This window comes from Rhinolophus sinicus, linkage group LG07 (genome assembly GCF_036562045.2).
Source record: "Rhinolophus sinicus isolate RSC01 linkage group LG07, ASM3656204v1, whole genome shotgun sequence".
Classification (NCBI taxonomy): Eukaryota; Metazoa; Chordata; class Mammalia; order Chiroptera; family Rhinolophidae; genus Rhinolophus; species Rhinolophus sinicus.
The window spans coordinates 106,128,433-106,153,552 of NC_133757.1; the positions used below are offsets into that span (position 1 = coordinate 106,128,433).

At 34.2% G+C, this 25,120-nt stretch overlaps 1 protein-coding gene across 2 annotated transcripts in view; it reads left to right on the top strand.

Moving 5' to 3' along the window:
- Positions 1–25,120, top strand: part of LRBA (LPS responsive beige-like anchor protein) — a 560,879-nt gene that overhangs the window by 30,001 nt on the left and 505,758 nt on the right. The window lies entirely within an intron of this gene.

The window sequence follows — 25,120 nt, forward strand, 5'->3', positions numbered from 1 at the left end:
GTAAGTTTAACTGTACCATTACATAAATATATGCATTTATATATTTATTCAAATACCTTTGTTGATTGTCCGCCACATAAGGTAGATGTAAAGAACACACAGTATGTTAAGGTATGGTCTGTCTTCAGTTACTTCAAGTTGGTATTCAAAACACTTAAAATTTTTGCCATCACTGTACTATGAGTAATAAAGTATATGTTTTTGGTGCTATGAATTTTTTTTTGTAATACTTTGCATATTATCTCATTGTTAATTTTGCCCATGTAGCATGAATATTATCCCTTATCAATGAGTGAATCTTGTATTTGATTTTGTGCATAGTTGTTGCTTGATTAATGTTTGTTGATAGAACACGATTGTGTTTTCTGTTCTTCTAAACTTCATTGCTGATGCTTAAAAGCATTTCTGGTTAATTTTTAATTTGGAGCTATTGAAGATTGATTGAAGCTGTCACATTTCTATGTGGGCAGGAAAAATGTAGTTAGTGCTCTCGTTTTGGATGATGAAGTTTTAAATTCTCATTTTTCTTCACAACCTCACCAACATTTGTTGTTACTTGTCTTGTTGATAGTAATCACCATTGTAACAGGTGTGAGGTGCTATCTCATTGTGGTATTGACTTGCATTTCCCTAAAAGCCAGTGAAGTTGAGCATCTTTTCATATAGCTGTTGGCCATTTGTTGTCTTGGGAGAAGTGTCTGTTCAGGTCCTCTGCCTATTTAATTGGGTTGTTTTGTTTTCTTTTGTTCTTGTTGTTGTTGAGTTGTATGAGTTTTTTACATATTTTGGATATTAAACCTGTTGTTTGCAAGTATCTTCTCCCATTTGGTTGGTTGCATGTTTGTTTAGTTGATGGTTTCTTTTGTTGTGTAGAAGCACTTTAGTGTGAAGTAGTCCCATTCATTTATTTTTGCTTTTACTTCCCTTGCCTTTGTGGTCAAATTAATAAAAATCTCCTCTAACACCAAGGTCCATAAGTTTAGTACCTATGTTTTCTTGTATGTATTAGGTTGGTGCAAAAGTAGTTGAGGGTTTTGCATTTTTAACCTTCTAAACTGAAATTAGTTTTGCACCAACCTAATATTTTGTTTTAGGTATTATATGTACCGTGTTTCCCTGAAAATAAAACCTAGCTGGACCATCAGATCTAATGCACTTTTTGGAGCAAAAATTAATATAAGACTCGGTATTATATTATATTGTATTATACCTGGTATTATATTATGTTATATTACATTATACTTGGTCTTATATTATGTAAGACCCAGTATTATATTATACCCGGTCTTATATAAGACCCGGTATTATATTTTTTATATTACATCATATATGTTTATTATATTTTATATTATATTATATTTTATGATATATATTATATTATATTGTATTATATCATATTTATTATATTAGACCACGTCTTATAGTAAAATAAGACTGGGTCTTATATTAATTTTTGCTCCAAAAGACGCATTAGAGCTGATGGTCCGGCTAGGTCTTATTTTTGGGGAACACAGTAGGTCTTTGATCCATTTTGAGATAATTTTTGTGTATGGTGACAAATAGCAGTCTAGTTTCATTCTTTTGCACGTGACTTTCTAGTTTTTCCAGCACCATTTATTGAAGAGGCTTTCTTTTCTCCACTGTATATTTTTTGCTCCTCTGTTAAAAACTATTTGCCCGTGTATATGTGGGATAATTTCTGAGTACTCAATTCTGTTCCATTGGTTTGTGTGTCTGTTTTTCTGCCAGTACCATGCTGTTTTGATTGTTGTCACTTTGTAGTATAAATTGAAGTCGGGGTGTGATACCTCTGGTTTTGTTTTTTTTTTTTTTTTTTTAGGGTTGCTTAGCTATTTGGCTATTTTGGTCTTCTGTGATTCCTTACAAAGATAAAGACTTCAAAAAAATCAATTAAACCACAGTACCTTTACCATTCTTAAAAAACAATTCATAGTAATTCCTAAATTTCATCAAATATTCAATGTTCAAAATTTCCTCATGTTCTATTAGGTTTTTGTTTTAAATATAGTTAGGTTATTTGAATCATGAATCAAATAATGTGCATGCAATTCATTTGGTATATGTTCTCTTAAATCTTTTTTAGTCTCTCGGTTCCCCTCACCTCCCTTTTTTCTTACCATCTACTTTTTTCTATAGAATTGGGTCATATTTTCTACAGAATTTTCCACAGTCTGGATTATTTTTTGTGAATTGATCAAAGGTTGATTAGATTCAGATTCAAGTTTTTTTTGTTGGAGAATTCCTTATAGACAGGCTGTGTACTTACTATTGTATCCCGTTAGGAAGCACATATAGTCTGGTGTGTCTCTTTCTGTGATACTAGGATTCATTGGGTGTGAGATTACTAATCCAGTGAGTTTAGGTATTGTTAGCTTGATTCATGTATTTTTCAAGTTCCCTTGAAATGGTCACCTTCTATTAAAATCGTGTTAGCATTCATTAATAATCATTGCTTAAATCCATCATTTTATCAGTAGTTCCAAATGATAATGTTTTAAATCTATCATTTTCCACATTTCATGAGCTGGAATTTTCTATAATGAAGAACTTTATAAAATCAATAATTTGGTTACCTACAGGAAAAGACAGGATGTTAGATTCTTTACCTTTATTTTCCATTTTTCATAACAATAAATTGGTTTCTTAAAGGGAATTGAATAATAGCTTATTTAGCAAAAATTCACATGGACAACTTTCATTCCGACATCTTTTTATCTTACGTTTCATCACAATTATAAGAACAGAATTATTAGAAGTTTTCACTCTACATAATTTAAAGTATTGATTTTATACATTTTGCTTCTTTTGAAAAATATTCATGCAGCACAAAACGATTAGACTTGATAACAAGACCAATCATTGATATATATTTTTTTAAATTATAATTTTTGTCCTCTAAGTTTGCCATTCCTTCTAACACTATAAGAAGATACTTGATCAAACTATTAGCTTACAGAAAGTGAGTCCATGTAATCTGAACCAAGAGAGAATGCGACACTGAAGCTTCAGTGAGGGTATATTGCCACTGGATGAAATTTCAGGTAGGAAATAATTGCATTGTTTGGTGTCAGGTAGTCAAGTTAGTATATTCCAACTGATTGCTTTTAGAAAATGAACTTTTATTTTACACAAGGCGTCAGAGAAGCTAGCAAAAATTGCTTTAGTCTTAAAGTACTTATTTTTGTTTAAATGCACAACGTTAGGGGAAATGTGAAACTTTTTTTTTTTTTTTGGATAGTTCTTCTGGCTTTTTAATTCTTTAATAGAAAATCTGTTAGTGACTATAAGAAAGGGTCAGTTTATTTTACTTTCAGAGTTGCCAAAACTATCTAAATACCTGTTTCATCTTGTTAAATACTGATACATCGTTTTATTTTTTCCTCCCATTTTGAGACTGCATATATTTAACTCTTCTACAGTGTTTATTTAATATTTGTCATTGAGAATCATTTTTTAGCTTTTAATATTTGTTGAAGCTTTTTAAATACTTAAATATTATTTCTGCTTATTTAAACAATTTGCTAGCTTTTAGGATATAACGTGTTTCCCCTAAAATAAGACCTACTCAGGAAAATAAGCCCTAGCATGATTTTTCAGGATGACATCCCCAGAACATAAGCCCTAATGTGTCTTTTGGAGCAAAACTTATTATAAGACCCAGTCTTGTTTTTGGGGAAACAAGGTATGTACAAAATTTGAAATTTTAAAAGTGAGTTTTTAAAGCAAGCCTTTACTAAATAGCCTGACTTTTAAAAGCTATTGTGAAGGCTGGTTTTATACATATTACTTCAAATGCCCATGAGGTGGTGCTCATTTGTTTCACTTTTGTAATATTGGTGTTTTGTAACATGCTCATAGGAGAACCTAGAAATATGTTATAAACTTCTAATTTTCACAGTAATTATAATGGTATGGAGGTACATTATGCCAACATGATGTAAATCTGTTGTCCATTTTAGTGTAATCACATTTCTCTATTTTTTCCCCTAATATGCTTGTTGGCTAACATAATACATTGATTTGCTGTAATTCTTCAAATGAACGATACTTTAAATGCATTAATTTTGACTTTCTTTAACCTAAACTTCAGATTGCATCTCTCTTTCATAACATGTAAATTCTTTTTCCCTTTCCTCGTTAGCCAAGCCAGTAACCCTTATAAAACAATAGATGAAATTTAGAGCTCTTAATTTTTCACTTGCTGTAGCTATTTGCTAAATAAATTTCAGTATATCTTATGATTAGAAAGAGAATGGTATTTTGTGATCTTGGTACTCTAAACTGAAAGCATTCTACTAATTCTTTTAGTTTTTGAATATCGATTTTATTAAGACGTGAGGAATCAAGTATGTTTCTGGGTTGTGAACTTTGTGCCAAATATTCCTTTTGGAGTTGTTGAGCTTTTATCAAATTTGTGTTGTATTGAGTTGGAAAAAGTGAACTTAGACTGGATGAGGTAGAAATAATTGTTAACATCATGAAAGAAGCTTAGAATTGGCCTGACTTACATCACGGTCCTGCTACCACAGAAAGAATCACTATATCTGACAGTACGTGATATTCTGATTGCCTAACCTGGGTCTCAGGCCACTCTGTGAAATTGGACACCATGATTGACATCCCTACAAGGGCAACATTGAATTAAGGGAAGAGTTCCCCAAAAGAACCAGAGGAAGGAAATATGAAAGTCATGCTTTCCAGAGAAAGGTGGTAGTAACTATAACAAACACCTCACTTTTAAGGATTGCTACAAAGATGAAATAAGTGAGCACCCTTTGAAAATATGTTGTGTACTATAGAGCTTTATAGTAGTGTATGCCTGTGTGTGTGTGTGTGTGTGTGTGTGTGTGTGTGTGTGTGTCTGTGTTGAGAGAGAGTATCTTGCATGGAATCAGAATCAGATAGACTTCATTTTGATTCCTAACTCTGTCACTTCTTAGGTTTGTTATTTTGGGCAAGCTGTCTAATCTTTCCCATCTAGTTTTTATATCTTTTTCTAAATTGGGACCAATGCTATCAACCTCATAGGATTGGTAGAATCTTTGAAAATAGTGCCTGACTCATAGTTCCTTCTACAATTTTCCTTCTCAGGAGCTTACTGTCTGATGGGGACAAGAATTTTGTAGAGATAACTAATAATCCAGAGCAGTAAATGTGAAATGTGTATGCTTTGCAATAGACAAGGCTTTAACAGTTTATAGAGTGGGGAAGCATTACTTCCTTTTTGGTTTATGTGGCAATGTCTTTTTGTAGAGGTGAGAATTGAGCTAAACTTTGAGTTTTAGGAAGGGAGAGCAAAAACAAAGAAGTAGAATTTTAAAGTTCCTTGGTTTAACAAGTAGTCTGGACTGGCTGGATCAGTAAGATTGTATGGGGAGAAAATGGGAAGTGAGGCTTTTTGAGACTTTGTGGGGTAGGCCAAGTGATTGAAAATTTATTCTGTAGGTGATGAGGAGCCATGATGATTTTTGTGGTGGGATTATTACATGGTTAAAATGCTCTTGGGAAGCTTGATAATGGTGGTAATGACGTGGTGCTATTAGAGTTCTTAACAAAATTGGAATTTTTTTTCGGTGAGAAAATTCTTTTATGTACTTAGTGTATTAGTAATTTTAACTCTTTTTCATCCAAAGTAAATTAGGCTTTTATTAAAAATCAGTTTGTAGTTGGTATTTTAGTTTTGCTAAATGAATAGTAGATCTCAAATAACTCATAGGAGCTGGGTGAAGGCTTATGTTTCTATGTTGTTTAGATTTCAAGGCCATGAGCTTGTCTCTGGCCTCAGCCTGGGATTTCTGATGGCAAGATACTGAGGAAGTCATTTAAATATTAATTCTTACCTAAGCGATCTCATTTTAACCCTATTCTTTGTACCTCCATTTGTTTGTGCTAATAGACAACACACAGTAATAGGTGTTTTGGGAAATACAGGTTTATTGGCTTCTTAATGTGCTCTTGTCTGGGAAAAAATCTGTTACCTCTGTTAAATATTTCAACTTCTAGCACTGTTTACCTTCCTGGTTTTATAATGTATTACACTATCAGAAGAATCTTGATTTGCTGGTTAGCCAATTTGAAAAATTAAGACTGAAATATCAACGTAAGAGCAAGTAGGAAAGGCTGCTTATGAGAATGAGCTACAAAAACACCACTTGGATGTTTTACTTTTAATGCATTTATTTTGTAAGAGCTGATCCATTAAATTCTTTTTCCCTACTCATCTTCTACCATAATCTTCACTTTGCTTTTCCCTTTCTTTGGGGGTAAAGCACTCGACATAATATTGAAACAAAACAGAAAATAAAGATGGATCTTGTATTAAAGACCATTTTTACTGATACTAATACTTTAGTTGGCTTTAGTATCTGATCCAGTGTTAGTGATCTGTGGAAGGGTATCTTTTCAGGATTTTTTGGGCTATCGAATATATGACTTTTTTTATTTGTTTAATATTTTATATAGGTAATACATCAACCAAAAATAAAAATGTATATTTCTCCCACGTCTCTCTGTTATGTTTTCAGCACACTTATCTCTGCCAAATCATCTCCCACCCCAAAATTAATTCTGTTGCTGCTAAAGAAAACCTGAAAAATAACTATTATTAGCACCTTACATATCCTTTGAATTTTCTTTTGCTAGGTTTTTATAAACAAATATAAAATATTTGTATATTTCACCTCTTCTTAAATGTATATTTTTAAGTTTATATGTGCAGAATTGAAAAAAAGTGGTCTCAGGAATATTTTAATGTTTGCTGCACATGGTTATTTCCCATTTTTCTTATTTTTTAAATTTTATTTTATTGTGGTAAGAACACTTAACATGAGATCTATTCTCTTAACTTTTTAAGTATACAATATAGTATTGTTAATTATAATCACAATGTTGTACAGAAGCTCTCTAGAACTTATTTATCTTGTATAACTGAGACTGTCTATTCATTAGCAACTATCCATTTCCCTCTCCCCCATGTCCCTGGCTCTCCCCCAACCACTGTTCTGCTCTCTGATTTTATGACTATTTTAGCTACCTCATATAAGTGGAATCATACAGTATTTGTCTTTCTGTGACTGGTTTATTCCACTTAGCATATTGTCCTCAAGTTTCATTCATGTTTTCACATATTGCAGGATTGCCTTTTTTATTTTTATATATTTTAAAATTTTTACTAAATTTATTGGGTGACAATGGTTAGTAAAATTATATAGGTTTCAAGTGTACATTTCTATAATACATCATCTGTATATTGCATTGTGTGTTCACCACCCAGAGTCAGTTCTCCTTCCATTACCATATATTTGACCCACCTTTACCTTTTCCTACCATCCCCCTTTCCTTTTTTAAGGCTGAATTACATTCCATTGTATTTATATACCACATTTTCTTTATCCATTCATCTGTTGGTGGACATTTAGATTGTTTCCACATCTTGGCTCTTTGAATAGTGCTGTAATGAACATTGGAGTGCTAATACAATAGTCCTCCTTATCAATAGTTTCACTTTCCACAGTTTCAGTTACCTGTGGTCATCTGGATTTTGAAAATATTAAATGGAAAATTCCAGAAATAAACAGTTCCTAAGTTTTAAATTGCATGCTGTTGTGATGAAATCTCGTTCCATCCCGGAACCTGGGATATGTATTATGCCATTTTCCAGTATATCCATGCTATGTACGGCTACCGATCTGTTAATAGCCATGTTAGTTGTCAGATCGACTGTTGTGATATTGCACTGCTTGTGTTCAAGTAACCCTTGTAGTAGCCTAATGCGCTGTCATAATGCCTGGGTCATACACCGCACTTCATCTTATCATGTAAGCACTGTATCATCACATCATCACACAAAGAAAAAGGGTGAGTACAGTATAATAAGATATTTTGAGAGAGACCACATTCACACAACTTATATTACACTATATTCTCATAATTGTTCTATTTTATCATTAATCTTTTCCTGTGCCTAATTTATAAATTAAACTTTATCATAGGAATATATAGGAAAAAACAGTCTACATAGGGTTCAGTACTATCTGTGGTTTCAGGCATCCACTGGGGGGATCTTAGGACACATCCCCTGTAGATTAGGGGGACTACTGTGTCTTTTCTAGATCCTGCTTTCTATTTTTTTAGATAAATAGCCAGAAGTGAGATTACTAAGTCATATGGTAGTTCTATTTTTAACTTTTGAGGAACTTTCATATTTTCCATATTGGCTGCACCATTTTGTATTTTTACCCACAGTGCACAAGGGTTCCAATTTCTCCACATCCTTGCTAATACTTATTGTCTTTTTTTTTTTTTGGACAGTAGTATTTTTACTGGCATGAAGTGATACCTCATTGTGGTTATGATTTGCATTTCCCTGATGGTTAAGTGACTTGAGCATCTTTTCATATAACTATTGGCAATCTGTTTATCTTCTTTGGAGAAATGTCTTTTCAAGTCTTTAGCCTATTTTATCTGAGTTGTAGGGTTTTTTTTTAAAAATATAATTTGGAAATTTCTTATCTGAAATATGGTTTGCAAATATTTTCTCCGTTTTGTAGGTTACCTCTTCATTTTAATTGTTTTCTTTGCTGTGCAAATACTTTTTAGTTGACGTAGTCTTGTTTATTTTTGCTTCTGTTGCCTGTACTTTTGGTGTCAAATCCAATATATTATTACCAAGACCATTGTCAAGTAGCTTGTCCCTAGGTTTTCTTCTAGAACTTTTACGGTTTCAGGTTTTAACATTTAAGTGTTAAGTCCATTTTGAGTTGATTTTTATCTATGGTGTAAGATAAGGGTTCACTTTCAGCATATGGATATCCAGTTTTCCCATTTGTTGAAGAAACTATTCTTTACCTATTGTGTATTCTTAGCACCTTTGTTGGAGATCAGCTGACTGTATATGCATGGATTTATTTGTGGGCACTCTATTCTGTTCCATTTGTTTATGTGTCTGTTTTTATGCTAGTACCATATTGTTTTGATTACAGTATTTAATGTACCTTGTAATGGTGTTTGAAGTCAGGAAGTATGGTGTCTCCAGCTTTGTTGTACTTAAGATTGCTTTGGCTATTTTTGTGGTTCCGTTTGAATTTTAGGATTTTTTTTTTTATTTCTGTGAAAAATGCCATTGCAATTTCAATAGAAACTACACTGAATCTGTGTAGATTGTTTCTAGTAGAATGGGTATTTTAATAATATCTTTCCAATACATAAATAGATATCTTTTCATTTGCGCCGCCTTTCATGTTTTTCATCAATGTGTTACATAGTTCAGTGTACAGATCTTTTACCTTCTTAAATTTCTTCCTAATTAGTTTATTATTTTTATTGCTATTGTAAATGGAATTTTCCTAATGTCTTTTTCGAATAGTTGTTAGTGTATAAAAATTCAACAGTTTGTATGTTGATTTTTGTATTCTTCAATTTTAATTCGTTTTTAGTTTCAACAGTATTTTGGAGGAGTCTATAGAATTTTATATAGGATTATGGCATCTGCAAACAGATAATTTTGTTTATTCCTTTCCAATTTGGATGCCTTTTACTATTTTGTCTTGCCTCATTGCTCTGCCTAGGCCTTCCAGTACTATGTTGAGTAAAAGTGATGAGTGGACACTCTTGTCTTGTTCCTGATCTTAAAGAAAAAGCTTTTTACCATTGAGTATGATGTTACTGTGTTTCCCCGAAAATAAGACCTAGCCGTACAATCAGCTCTAATGCGTCTTTTGGAGCAAAAATTAATGTAAGACCCGGTATTATATTGTATTGTATTGTATTATATTATCCCCGGTATTACATTATATTATATTATATTATATTATATTATATTATATTATATTATATTATATTATATTAAACCCATTCTTATTTTACTATGATTTTTGCTCCAAAAGACGCATTAGAGCTGATTGTCCAGCTAGGTCTTATTTTTGAGAAAACATGGTAGCTATGGGCTTGTCATATACGATTTTTATTATGTTGAGGTACATTCCTCCTATACCTAATTTGTGGACTTTTTATAGTGAAAGGATGTTGTATTTTTTCAAATACTTTTTCTGTATCTACTGAGGTGATCATGTGATTTTTATTCCTCATTTTGTTAATGTGGTATCACATTTATTGATTTGATATGTTGGACCATCTTTGCATCCCAGGTATAAATCCGACTTAATCATGATGTGTAATCCTTTTAATGTGCTGTTGAATTCATTTTGCTAGTATTTTGTTCAGGATTTTTGTGTTTATGTTCTCCAGGGATACTGGCCTGTAGTTTTCTTTTTTTGTAGTGTTCTCATCTGGCTTTGGTGTCAGGGTAATGGTGGCCTCGTAAATGAGTTTGGAAGTGTTCCCTCCTCTTCAGTTTTTTGGAAGAGTTTGAGAACGACTGGCATTAATTCATCATTAGAAGTTTGGTAGAATTCACCAATGGAGCCATCTGGTCCCAGGGTTTTGTTGAGAGATTTTTGATTAGTGATTCAATCTCCTTACTTGTTATTGGTCTATTCAAATTTTCTATTTCTTCATGATTTAGTCTTGGTGGATTGCATGTTTCTAAGAACTTATTTATTTCTTCTAGGTTATCTGATTTGTGGGCATATAATTGTAGTAATCTTGTATGATCCTTTATATTTTTTTGGTATCAGTCGTAATATCTTGTCTTTCACTTCTGATTTTGAGTCTTCTCTTTTTTCTTAGTCAAGTTAAATGTTTGTCAGTATTTATCTTTTCAAAAAAAATCAGCTCTTAGTTTCATTGATCTTTTGTCTTTCTAGCCTCCATTTCATTTCTTTCTGCTCTGATCTTTAGTTCCTTTTTCTACCAACTTTGGGCTTAGTTTGTTCTTTTTCTAATTCTTTGAAGTGTAAAGTTAGTTTGTATATTTGAGATCTTTCTATTTTCTTAATGAAGGAATTTAGTGCTGTAAATTTCTTAGAGGTTTACTGCAGTCCATACATTTTGGAATGTTGTGTTTCCATTTTTGTTTGTCTCAAGATATTTTTTGAGTTCTCTTTTGATTTCTTCTTTGATCCATTGGTTGCTCAGGAGTGTATTGCACAATCTCCACGTTTGTTAATTTTCCAGTTTTCTACCAGTGATTGATTTGCTGGAAAAGATACTTGATTTGATTTCAGACTTCTTAAATTTGTTGAGACTTGTTCTGTGGCCTAACATATGATCTATCGTGGACAATGTTCTGTGTGCACTTGAGAAGAATGTATTTTCCGTTGCTGTTGGAATGTTCTGTATTTGTCTGTTAGGTCTATTTTGTTTAAAGTGTAGTTCAGGTTTATGTTTCCTTATTTATTTTCTATTCCTACTTTATTTGGAACTTTACCAAGAATTAAGAACAGTGTCTAGTTGGAATACAATAGTGTATGAGTATCCAATACACTTCTTTTTTTTTTTTAAGATTTTATTGGGGAAGGGGAACAGCACTTTATTGGGGAACAGTGTGTACTTCCAGGCCTTTTCTCCAAGTCAAGTTGTTGTCCTTTAAATCTTAGTTGTGGAGGGTGCCGTTCAGCTTCAAGTTGTTGTCCTTTCAGTCTTAGTTGTGGAGGGCGCAGCTCAGCTCCAGGTCCAGTTGCCGTTTTCTAGTTGCAGGGGGCGCAGCCCACCATCGTTTGGGGGAGTCTAGGAATTGAACTGGCAACCTTGTGGTTGAGAGGATGCACTCCAACCAACTGAGCCATCTGGGAGCTCAGCGGCAGCTCAGCTCAAGGTGCCGTGTTCAATCTTAGTTGCAGGAGGCGCTGCCCACCATCCCTTGCGGGAGTCGAGGAATTGAAAATCTAAGATGTCATCAGATGTACCTTTGCCATTATTTTATGCAGTATTAAGAAAAAAAACGCGCTGATTTTAATTTATGATGCCATTGATTATAAGACATTCTGATTTTTGAGTTTTTAAAAAATAACTGCTGAAATTCAGAATATGAATTTTATTCAGGTGGTATAGGATTGTTACAAAGTATTTTTTTAAGTAAAAAGAAGGCATTAGCTCTAATACAGTTAGATTGTTAGTAGGGAAGTATGAATGAAAATGGAAAACTTCGTTTTAAAAAATGGCTGCCCAGCTAATTCCATTTTTACAATTACTTTGGACTTTTTTGTTGCAAGAGATAGAAACTTGTATCAAACTAGCTTAAGTATACAAAGGATTGATTGGTCCGTAGGACCAGGATAGGTCATTGAATGAGTTGTGAGAGCCAGGGTGCTCTGGAACTAGGTCCTGGAACTAGGGAGTTGATGTCGTTAGAATATTCTTTTTCCACTTATGGTGCAGATGGGTTTCTCTGTACACATGCCAGGGAAGATGTCTCACTGAAGCTGCCAATTTACATATCCTTTCAGCTTTTGACCCAAAAGGCCAAAAGTTCTTCTTTTCTACCTCCCAATTAAAAAAAAATTTGGTATGATTTTTATTGGCTCAATTCAGGTTACATTTTTCACCCCTGTATTAATCACTGTGACCAGGAGAATGCATTACTGTATGTGCCAGGCCTGAGTTAAGTGTCCTGTCCGTGGCCTGGGAGGCAGGTACTGTGCCTTTTTGCCTGAAGAATGCTATGAATGGAATGGAGGGTTAAAGGAAGTGTGAGTACAGTACACACAAAAAAGGTATCCATTACAGTGGACGTTTAGATTGTTCCCAGTTGATTTCTCTGTGAATAGTTTCATTTTCACATCTGATGAATCTTCCTACTTAAGAATAGTGGTATGAAATGAAAGAATATTGGCATGTAATTATTATAAGGATCTAAAAGTCCACTTTTGTGGAGAAGAGTTAGTAACATAGATCTTTCATATATTCTAAATTTTGTTATTTCTCAAAATAGAACTTACAGAGACTTCAAATTATACCCTGAAATTTAACAATGTATTTTAAAATAATTTGGAAGCATTGAGGGAATGATAACATAATAGAGCTAGATCGTTTAATAGCGTTCATAAGCTGTGTGATTCTATAGTTTTAAACAGTTATACGTAAACATAATCAAACTCAAATACTGGAATAATTGATTCGATTATGGAATGCATGACATTTTGCTATCTCTTTCACATTCTATGTTTTGCTTAGAGTAATGTAAGTTCAGTGGACTTCTGACTGGTAGTCACCCAGTGACAGATTTCTGATTTTTAGAATATATCATTGCTATAAATCACTAGTTCGCTAGATTAAACTAGCAAGCTATTAAAGAACATGGCAGTATTTACTGTAGATAAATGCAAATTTAAAAAGGTTCTGTATATGAAGTTTTAAATGATTTATTAGCCTTCAGTGCACACATGAATCTGAAGTTATGTAATAGATTTAGAAAATTTCATTTCCTGTTTGAAGGTTCAAATTTGCATATCCTATAATACAAGTATTTGATCTGAGTCAGTTAGAATATATAGTGAAACTATGTGATATTAGTATGTGCTTAATCATTTTTTTGGTATATCATATGGCAAACCTTTTTTTAGGTGTAGGGTAAATGATTAAATACACCAACACTTTTTTTGTTCATTCTGGCGTGGGTAGGGAAGGGACAGTTAAAGAAAGTAGGACTTGTATTTCTTCAGGCTGTTTCAGAAGCTGTGCTCGGCAGTGTTTTTTTGTCCTTTAATTTGGCTCTCATTTCCTGCCATGAGACATTTACCTAGGTTAATATAGTTTTCTTTTCAATTGGAAATAATCAGTGGAACAATTACTCCTATGAACAAAGTCACATCTCATATCAGTTATTTTTTAAAATCAAACTTTTTATTTTGGAACAATTGCAGATTAACATGCAGTTGTAAGAAATAACATGGAGAGATCCCTTGTACCCTTTTCTCAGTTTCCCCTCAGTGGAAAAGCTTACAAACTATATAGTCCGATAATCAGGATACAGAAAATGTCCAGCACACAATGATCCCTGCTACTGCCCTTTTATATTCACAACTGCTTTCCTCCTTCTGTACCTCCCCTTACCCCTGGCAATCTCCAGTCTGTTCTCCAGTTCTGTAATTTTGCCAGTTCAAGAATCTCATATGAATGGAATCATATACTATATGACCTTTTGTTTTGTTTTGTTTTGGTACAACTGTCTGGAGATTCATCTGGATTGTTGTGTATATCACTAGTTTGTTCCCATGGTATGAGTATGCCAGTTAGTTTAACCACTTATTTACTTATTGAAGGACATCTGAGTTGTTTCCATTTTTTGGCTGTGATGAATAAAGCTGCTATAAGCATTTGAGTACAGGTTTTTGTTTGAACATACGTTTTCATTTCTCAGGGAAAAAATGCCAGGAGTGTGTTTTCTAAATGGCTATATTTGTTATGTATTTAGCCTTTTTAAAAACTGCTAAACTGTTTTCCAGAGTGACTGTCACCTTACAGTTCTACTAGCAACACATGAGTGATTGTTTTTCTGAGTCCTTGCCAGCCTTTGGTGTTGTCACTTTTTTAAAGCCATTTTGATAGATGTGTAATGATATCTGATTGTGGTTTTAATTTGCAATTTTCTAATGGCTAATGATGTTGAACAACTTTTCATGTGCTTATTTGTCATCTATGTATCCTCTATAGTGAAATGCCTGTTCTTTTGACCATTGGTTCTTTTTATTCTAATTGGTTTTTTTTGTTGTTGAATTTTGAGACTTCTTTATTTATTTTAGATGTAGTACTATAAATTTCCTTCTCAGCACTGTTTTAGCTATGTCCCACAAGTTTTGATATGTTGTATTTTTATTTTGATTCAGTTCTTGATAATTTTTTAGTTCCCTTGAGGTTTCTCTTTGACCCATCAGTTATTTTGAAGTGTATTTTTCAGTTTCCAAGTGTTTGGAGATATTTTTCCAGTATCTTTATCTTTCTGTTAATGATTTCTAGTTCTACTCCACTGTGGTCAGAGCACTCACTCTGTATGATTTCAATTCCTTTACATTTTTTGACGTTGGTATTATGTCCCAGCGTACAGTCTGTTTTGGTATATATACCATGGACACTTGAAAACAATATGTATTTTACTGTTGTTGGGTGGAGTCTTCTATAAGAAGTACCTATTGTCTGATGGCGGCGTTGAGTTCTTCTCGTCCTTGCTGATTTTGTGTCTAATTGTTCTGTCAGTTATTGAGGGAGGCACAGTTACTTTTATAACATAATGACACTTCTTTCCTCAAAGTGGAGGAGAGCCTCGTGGGAAAGATCATGAGTTTGGGTGGAAGACACTGATCTGTCTATCTATCTACAAAATATTGGAGCTTTGGGCACTTTAATAGAGTGTAGATCTGGGTGGGATTTTGCTCTTGGAGGAAGAAGATTGAGTCCAGAGGAGAAGACAAGGGATGCCAAATGGAGAATAATGCACACAAAGTGGTGAGAGTACAGTGTAGACATATACTACGTGCTGTATAGTTTTTGCCTTGGTCTTGATAGATGCTGTGGACAAGTGTTCTCTTAATTATCAATAAAGTCGGTATCTACTTAGCCTGACCAAAAACATTCAGAAACTTGAACAGAAATACTATATCATAATGTTATATAACATGATATAAAACATTATGCTGAGATGTAAATTCAAGATGTCTTAGTGTGTTCAATGGTGTCTTTATTGGGAAGAAAATGTGTATGTTTTTAATCTTGACAGTGTGAAAGTAATAAATTCACAAATAACTGAAGGCCAGGGGAGAAGACGTGAGAGGATATGAGTCTGTTGCATTCGTTGGTTGTCATAAGTGACTTGGGTTATTAGGGTTTCGTTTTTAGTCATTTTTTAACCAATTGAGTGCAATTGGCAAAGGACTCCCCTCCCTCTCTCCAGAAAAAAAAAAATAGGCATGATGGTGCTCTAAAGTCATTGAGATAGAATGATGCAGGTAAAAGTCTCTCAGCTCAAGTCTGAGTCAAGTAAATAATTGACCATATTTAATTTGCTGCAGTTGTTGTCGTTTGATAGCATGTACTCTGTTTCCCAAAAAGTGTTCTATACAATATAAGTTTTAAGTTTGCATAAGAATTCTCTCATCATTTGGATCAAGTGAGATTAAATGAGAGTCTTTACTTCAGAACCTATTCAAGCCTTTATGTTCATTCTGAACTTTTCAGAGGGGATATAGTATGTAGTGTGTTTTTTTTTCCTTTCCCAAATTGATTTGATTTCGGTGGGATTATGCAAAGAACCATTCTTTTATAGGGACTGTTGGTATGTTGGCTTATACATTGTTCCATACTTAGTGGCTGGAATAGTCTCTGATCAGTTATCTTAACATGATTAATAAACGGAAGCTTAATAGAAGAATCCACAGCAATATCACTCTTAATTACTTGCTCCTTAAGTTAAAAAAAAAAGGAACTGAATTTAATGGAATAACAGCTTGATTTTTTTTTTTTTAAATCTAGAAAACATTAATAGTAAAGAATAGAGCAAATAGGATACATAAAAGCCTTCAGGTATAAAGTTTGGAATAAATTTACTTTGGGTTATAAACATTTCTTTATGCATATAGTTGCATACATAATTTTGTGTAAAACCATAAATGTTATATAAACACGTGTATAAAATTATAAATGTGGTTATTGTTTTTTCCTTTTCTTTTTGAACTTTGCTCTCTTCTGCGTCCTCCTTCCCCAGTTTTCCCTCCTTCCCAGTTTTGTCCCATGTCTTCCTAGACTGTGACCAATGGTGACAGCCATGTATATAGTCTTCTGTGTCTTATGGATATGTAATTCAGTAAACCGGTATTGATAGTTGTATGTGTAGTGAAAGAGTCCTCAACTAGTTTGGTGATGGTAGGAAACGGTAAGGAGGGACATATTGATGAAATTTTAGGAGGTAAAAATGAAAACCTTAACCCTTCTTTCTGTCTTCCTGTTCAGTGCAGAGTGAAAGAACTAGTAGTTTTAAACGGAGAGCGGTTGTGTGGTGGTAACCTCTGTGGAGAGTCAGATTGTTATTAAGTGGAGTAGGTGAAGAAAGCACTCTTCTGAAAGGTGAAAATGGTAGGGCATTTGTACACCTTGGAATGAGGTGTATCTAAGATACGGGGGAAGGGTCATGGAGATCATAGTCAGTAGAGGCAGTGTGTCCATTAAATTAATAATAGTAAAGGGATGGTGGTATGAGAGTTATGATGAGGTGTTGGGGAATGAAACGTATCTTTTTAGTGTTGAATGGTTTTAGGGAATACAGTCATATGGTTAAAGATGACAGGAGCAAAAACAAAACAAAACAAAAAAACCTGGAGTGTGAAACTTTGTGGTTCAATATTTAAGTATGGATTATATCATCAAATAACAAAGAAGTGACTTAGAAACTAGGATGATAAAAGTACAACAGAAATAGCTGTCACCTTTAGCTTACACTGATGTTATAGGTAAGTTAGTGCATTACATTAGGGTGATAATTTGTTTTAAGTGGAATATGCTTTTTTAACTTTGCCAATTTGTAGCTTGTGGACAGTTCACTAGGAAGAAAGAGACAGACTATACAGCTGCTTTACCATGACTATTAGGTGAAGACATTACTATTCATAAAGTGAGAATTTTAACAGTAGGTAGAAGGAAGAGTGAGTTCTCCTCTAAGAGGTTATGCATTATCTAAGATCTACCATGTTTCCCCCAAAATAAGACCAGGGGTCTTATTAATTTTTGCTCTAAAAGATGCATTAGGGCTTATGTTCAGGGGATGTCATCCTGAAAAATCATGGTAGGGCTTGTTTTACGGTTAGGTCTTATTTTCGGGGAAACGCGGTATGTTGTTTCATTTAATCCTCACAACAACTTTAAAGAGATGGGTCCTATTATTACCCTAATTTTACAGATGAGGAAGTGACCGGTAGACGGGTGAACTGTCCTTCCCACGCCCATATACTTGGTATCTGGTAGAACCAGAAATCAAATCCAGACAGTCTGACTCCAGAATCTATGCTCTTAAGGACTGTTCCTCAGAGGAACGGTGTTTCTGAAAACTCTCAAGGTATTATTGTCTATAGTTATGGATCTTGGTCAAACTATAGTTTGGGAGTGACCCATTACAGTACTTTATTATCATTAAAATGAAGATATCACCCTAAAAAGTAAACAATGATATTTTACTTATCTTGCATAGATAATACTTGATACTGTATATCTAATTCCCATTTAACATTCTTTACAGTTGTATATCTAATTTCCATTTTACATCCTTGTTGCCTAGGAGCTAGAGTTTTGATGGGAATGCAAACAATTTGATTTCTGAAAATAATGTACAAACTAAGAAGCATTATTTTTTTCTGTCTAGTTTTCCACATTCAGTTCAGTGATTCAATTGAGAATATTAAAGTTATTTTTTTCCTTTTGGATTCAAAGAAAATACATAACTTATTTTGAAAAATTGAAATGTGTCATGAATGTATGATTTTGAAAGTGAAACCCTTTTATAACCCTATCACCAAGATAACCATCAGTAACAGTCTGGTGCATACCGTGTTTCCCCCAAAATAAGACTAGGTCTTATACCATATTTCCCCGAAAATGAGACCGGGTCTTATATTAATTTTTGCTCCGAAAGATGCATTAGGGTGTATTTTCAGGGGATGTCTCATTTTTTCATGTACAACAATCTACATTGATTCAAATACAGTCATTTCATCTTTTTCTGGAACATTGTCATAATGTACTAAATGTGTCCGTCTGGCTGACGATCTTAAGTGTGGCTTATTTTTGGGATAGGTCTTATTTTCGGTGAAACACCGTAAATATGTATGTTAGAGGTATACAAAAGAGGCCTTTGGCTGATTGAGAAAATCCCTATGAGGCTGAAACCAAGTGTCACCATCTTAGAAGGAACTTCTGAGATATAAGAATATGTGTAAAATTTTATTGAAAATTTTAATTCTTATTGAAATTGTATTGAACGTTTTAGTAAACTTTTGCACATTTCATGTTCTAAATCAGTGACTACTTTCTTGGCACTGTTAAGTATTGTATATTGTAGTACGTTGCTCTTGTAGTTACTGAGTGACACATCTATAAGCCTAAATAGCCTTTCTTTCAGTGGATGTTGATTGAGGAGTAAGATATTATTTTGGCTAACTCTCTCAGTAAAGGGTTGATGTAAAGGCTGATGGTTATGTTGCTACTGACATACTGAACTTTCTTTTCTGCTAGTAACTGGCTAAGGTAAAGTCTTACTGCATTTTCTTTAATGCTAGGAATGAGCTGAATCAGAGGCTTGTACACTAATTAGATTATAACATCTAATCTCTTAATATTCTGTATTTTATTTATATACAATGAAAGTATTATAATATGACATGTGGAGTCTAAAAATTTAGTTGTGTAAAATTCAGGACTGAGGTATTTCTAAGTTGATCAGGGCTCACTACCACCTTTTAAAAGTAGTTCAAAATAGACACACTGTTGATGAGTTAACACCTGCTATTATAGTGTAAGAGATGGTGATGGGGATGTGTCACTTGCGATAGTTATTCATATTTTTCATTTTCTGAGAAAATACAATGAATAGCATTAGCATATATATTAGGATATAGGTTTTAAGCAGATACAATAGAGAGGCCCCAAATAACAGGATCTTAAGGTGGAAGTGTATTGTTCCTTCAGGTGCAAATTTGGGCAGTTAAATGGTCCAGGGTTACCGAGACAGTTCTGTAATTGACAGGATCCATAGATCTTTCTGCTCCATTATCTTCAACATGAAAGTTACAGCATAGATTCTAAGATGGCTACTCTAACTCTTGTCATTATTTCAGCACCTTATGTAAGAGGAAGAAGGAAAGTTGCAAAGAGAAGTTAGTTATATTACCTTCCTTTTTTAAGAGTTGTATCTAGAAGTTGGACATATTGCTGTCCTCCTTGGTCAGAACTTGGTCATGTGGTGTTGACTTCAGTGAAAGCTGGCAAGTGAAATCTTTTGCCTGGACCCCATGTGCCAAATTAGAAACTATTATGGAAGAAGAAGAAAATGTAAATTAGGAGACATTATAGTCCATGCCACAGCATTGTAATTTTTCCTCAGTTTCTCTCTAGTAATAAGTTTCTAGTGAGTGCAAACATGTATGAGTATAGGGTCACATTCACTCAGGAGTGGATTCATAGCGAGAAATTGGATACCTTGAGATTGGCACTTACAAAAAGTAGATACATTTATGAGGGATGCACATAAATAAAAGAAGCTTGCTGTTCATTTTACAAATGAATGAACAGGTCCAGAGAAAAAAGTGATTTATCACAAGAAATAGCAAATATCTAGTTAGAATCATAAGATGTGATTGTACTTTGCAGTTTTTCTGTTATACCTTATTCCTGTCACATCTTTGAGGAAAAATTTAGCAAGTTTCCAGGGAAAACATAGCTTCAGTTTGAAGTATTAGGACTTGCTATGTATTCCAGCACTTGCAGTTTCATAAATCTTTTGAAGAGAGATTATTTTTGGTCTATCTGTGTATTTTGGTTTTCTGAAAATACAAGTGACTTAGGTTTAACTACTAATTTCAGTGTACTTTGTTAATATAGTCATTGAAAAGGAAATGCTCATCATGCCCAATTAAAGTTCTAATGTGAAACTTGTGAAGGTTTATTTGGATTCTTGAATAATCTTTAAGATTTCCATAAACCTGTACTTTAAACTATAACCTGTAGGAAGCATGCAATGCCACCCTGAAGGTTGCTATAAAAATTGTTTATGAAGTTCAGGCCAAGACTAAAACATGTTGTAATGGAGAGTTTTGAAAAATGTTCTGTGTAGCAAAGGAGACCAAATCATGCTAAAGTGCAGAAAAAGACTATTCATCAGTTTCCAGGCTACATTATTAAAAAAAAAAAAATACAACCATAAAAAAGGTAATAAGATTACATTTTCACATTTCATGGGTAGTAAAAGTGCATTAGGCTGCTCAGATATTCATAACTTACTGTGACATTTGGGAAGATTACATTTTGTAGTACAGAGCCATTACTACAGCTCAGATAATAACTAGCCAATGCTGGGACTTAGATTATGATCCCTGTCATTGGAAGCAAATTTGTGTTTTGAAGGTTGATCAGTTTCAAATAACTATTAAAAAGGGTTAACATGACACATTGTAGACCCTGTGCATGCTTTTTAGGTATAATAGATATGCATACATATAGTATATCAAATATGCCACACATCTGTAGGTACCAATTTCTGCCATCAATTTTCTCCTTGAAAGGTATATTTTATATTTACAGCAATTGAGAAGTATTTTAAACAGCTGTCTGGGTACTGCTTTCACAGTATAAACTCAGTTTAAAAGCTGGTGAAATAGTTGGGGTTTTTTGGAAATTACTTACAAAAATTAATGCTATAGCTTCTTGGAAGGGTGGTTAACCACTGATTGTAATAAACACAGATCAAAATGAAATGTTGATGTAAGTAATATTAAGGTGAAGGTAAGGTCTTTTAAGTTGGTTGCAGCTAGGTTTTTTTTTTTTTTTAAGATTTTATTGGGGAAGGGGAGCAGTACTTTATTGGGGAACAGTGTGTACTTCCAGGACTTTTTTCCAAGTCAAGTTGTTGTCCTTTCAGTCTTAGTTGTGGAGGGCGCAGCTCAGCTCCAGGTCCAGTTGCCATTGCTAGTTGCAGGGGGCACAGTCCACCATCCCTTGTGGGACTCGAGGAATCGAACTGGCAACCTTGTGGTTGAGAGCCTGCACTCCAACCAACAACTGAGCCATCTGGGAGGCAGCTCAGCCCAAGGTGCTGTGTTCAATCTTAGTTGCAGGGGGCAGAGCCCACCATCCCTTGCGGGACTCGAGGAATTGAACTGGCAACCTTGTGGTTGAGAGCCCACTGGCCCAAGTGGGAATCAAACCGGCAGCCTTTGGAGTTAGGAGCACGGAGCTCTAACCACCTGAGCCACTGGGCCGGCCCGCAACTAGGTTTTTGATCTATTTAGATCTATTTGGAGGATGTCCCAAGGTGTAATATACTAAAAACTCTCTCTTTGCTCTCTTTCCGCAAATGCTCAGAGGCAATCACTATTAGGTTTCTTGTGTTACCATTCTTAAGTATATGTCTGTATGTATGTTTTACACTCAAATTGTCACCTACTTTTCACACTTTTTTCCACTTTGATCTTCTCACTTAAACAGTGTATTTTAGAGATCTTTTCATGTCAGAGGGATCTGCCTCATTCTTTTCAATGGTTGCGTAATATTCCATTATATAGTTACACACAACTTTGCTAACCATCACCTTATGTTTTCTTTGGGGGATTGTTTCTTCTATTTTTCTATTCAAAAGAAGACTAAAATGAAGTTCTTCTATCTAACATCTTACCTAAATATATCTACAGAATAAATTCCTAATGGTTAAGGTAGTCATTTGTGTTTGGCTTCTTTTATTTAACATAATTCTTTTGAGATTGATTCATATTGTTAACTGGGTCAGTAGTTCATTACCAAATACCTTTTCTATTTATAGTAATTTTTCCGCTCAAGTTCTTTGTTTTTCTAGATATTTATCATATCATGTAAAAATAATTGTAATTTAAATCCCTGTACTCTGATATTTATGCACATTGCTGCCTTTTGACTAAATGTGACTTGTGTATCTCCAGAATATTATCAAATGATCATGATGAAAATGCATCCTAGTCTTGTTGCTAACTTTCATGAGAATCATTCAGATTTTCCTATTTGAGCATGATGCTGGCTTTTCAGGTGTGATTGCTGTATTTTATTATCAAAGAAAGTCTTTTCCCATTAATAACTGTAGAAAAAAAGTATGATGGAAATATAAAATCACCATTTAGCAATGCCACAGTAATAACCATTGCAGGTAAGATCCATTAATGGATTCTTAAAAGTATGATGAGAAATAAGATATTTGTATAGTCTCAAAGTATTCTCCACAAGATGCTTAAAAAATTTGAAAATATAATAACTTTAAAAAGGAAAAATTCTGACAGATACCACCTTAAACATGTTGATCACAGCTAATGTCCCCAATTGTGAGAAATTTTGGTATGAGGTACCATCTGAAATGATACACTGAGAAGGATATACATCACTTCTGTGGTCTTTTTTTTTTTTAACCAAAAATGCGTAAACATGAACCTAAACATGAAGGAAACATTGAGATTGGAAGACAGTTTATAAAATGGCTGGCAAATATTCCTTCATAGTGTCACCATTGTGAAAGTCAAAGAATGCCTGTGCAGCTGTCTGCGTTTGGAGAGGACTTAAGGGATACTTCTCATCCTGGATCAGAAAGTGGATGTTAGCGTGACAAGTGGCAACATTTGAGTAATATCTGTAGATTTGTTAATGCTGTTGTATCAATGTTAATTTCCTGGTTTTAATGATTGTACTATGTTTATGTAATATATTTACATTGGGGAAGCTGGGTAAAGGGCATACAGGAGGTCTACAAGGTTGGGCAATTAAGTTCGTGAACTCATCCTAGAAAAAGTGCTATATCCCTCATTGCTGAATATCACTATGGTCACCTTCGAAGTACTCCCCTTGGGAAGCTATGCCAGTGCCTAGTCCATCTTTCAAAGCAATTTTGGAACTCTTTTTCTGGAATGGCCATCAGAGCTATCATCGTATTACCCTTGATGTCCTGAATGTCATCAAAAGGTCTTCCTTTCCATATTTTCTTTATCTTTGGGTAAAGAAAGAAGTCACTGGAGGCCAGGTCAGGTGAGTAGGGAGGGTGTTCCATCACGGTTATTTGTTTACTGGCTAAAAACTCCCTCACAGACAGTGCCGTGTGAGCTGGTGCATTGTTGTGATGCAAGAGCCGTGAATTGTTGGCGAAAAGTTCAGGTCGTCTAACTTTTTCACACAGCTTTTGTCAGCACTTCCAAATAGTAAACTTGCTTAACTGTCCAGTTGGTACGGATTCGTAATGCATAAGCCCTCAGATAGCAAAAAGAGGTTAGCAACGTAATTGTAACAAGTTCACCCCGAACTTAATTGTCAGACCTTGTATCTATTTTGCAACTTTGTAACCTTTGAAATTATTTAAGAATTAAAAAAGATGAAACAAGCAAATAATATTCACTCCCACCCCCCACCCCCAAAAAGTTTATGTTAGAGTTTTTATGTAGCTCACAAAATTTTTGTGTGACTAGGGAACTAAGCATAGCCAGGACCATGTAGCTGGGAGAATTGGCCCAATCACACCACGGGACTCTTTTAGCAGAAATCCAGCTGTCATTTTCTTACGTTGCTTGTTACTGATGATGAAAGACTTGTACACTAAAACCTCTGCCAGAGCTTTCCTAGATGAACCGACGGCCTTTCCCACTGTGCTTGCCAGGAATTCGTAACGTCCCTACATGCGCATACCACCTCATGTTCATTTTTCCATTTTTTCTTTCTCATGCCAGTATATGTCTTTGGCAGAACCTGGGACATATATTCATCTCTGGCTGCAGGGAGTTTTAATTGAATTCCTAATTGTGAACCTTCCTTGTTTTTCTGGAGTAAACTCTATTTGGTTATGTCTGTTATTCTTTTATGTGCTGTTGGATTTTGTTTTGTAAAGTTCACTCCTAATTCTTGCCTAACTTTTGGGTTTAGGAATGCATAATGAAAAACCAAGAAGTGTTCAGAAAGACACAAGTATAGGTGACCTTTTTAAAAACTAGTTTTAGAGGATAGCTCTGCAAAGGTAATTGTGAAAGTATTTTAATTCATTTAAACAACTGGACTTTGTTAAAATTGGGAAGATGCTATGGGTGAGATGGCAAGGTGGGGTTACTCATATCAATGACATGCATTTTCTTGATTAGTTACTTTGGGCGTGTGACTAATTATGTTTAAGCTGTCCTGATTATTGACAGGTAAGGAGAGGGATCAAAATGGATAGCCAAATAAACCAGGAATTTGACAAATATAAACTCCAAGTTTTGTGTCCATTCTGAGTCACTTTCAGCTTTTCGGTTTTGATGTGAGCCCATACCTTACAAAGGTAGCAAAGGCCCTTTAGGTTGCTGCGAGTAGTTCACAGAGTTCATAATTCATAAATGAAATATTGAATTAGAAGCAACTATAGAGCTAAGTTAGATCTTTATTGGTATCAGGGCAGTAGGTAGGGATTTGCCTAAGACATTTTATATTTATTTGTTAAAAAATTTTCCATTTTTGTATTCTAAATCTTGCT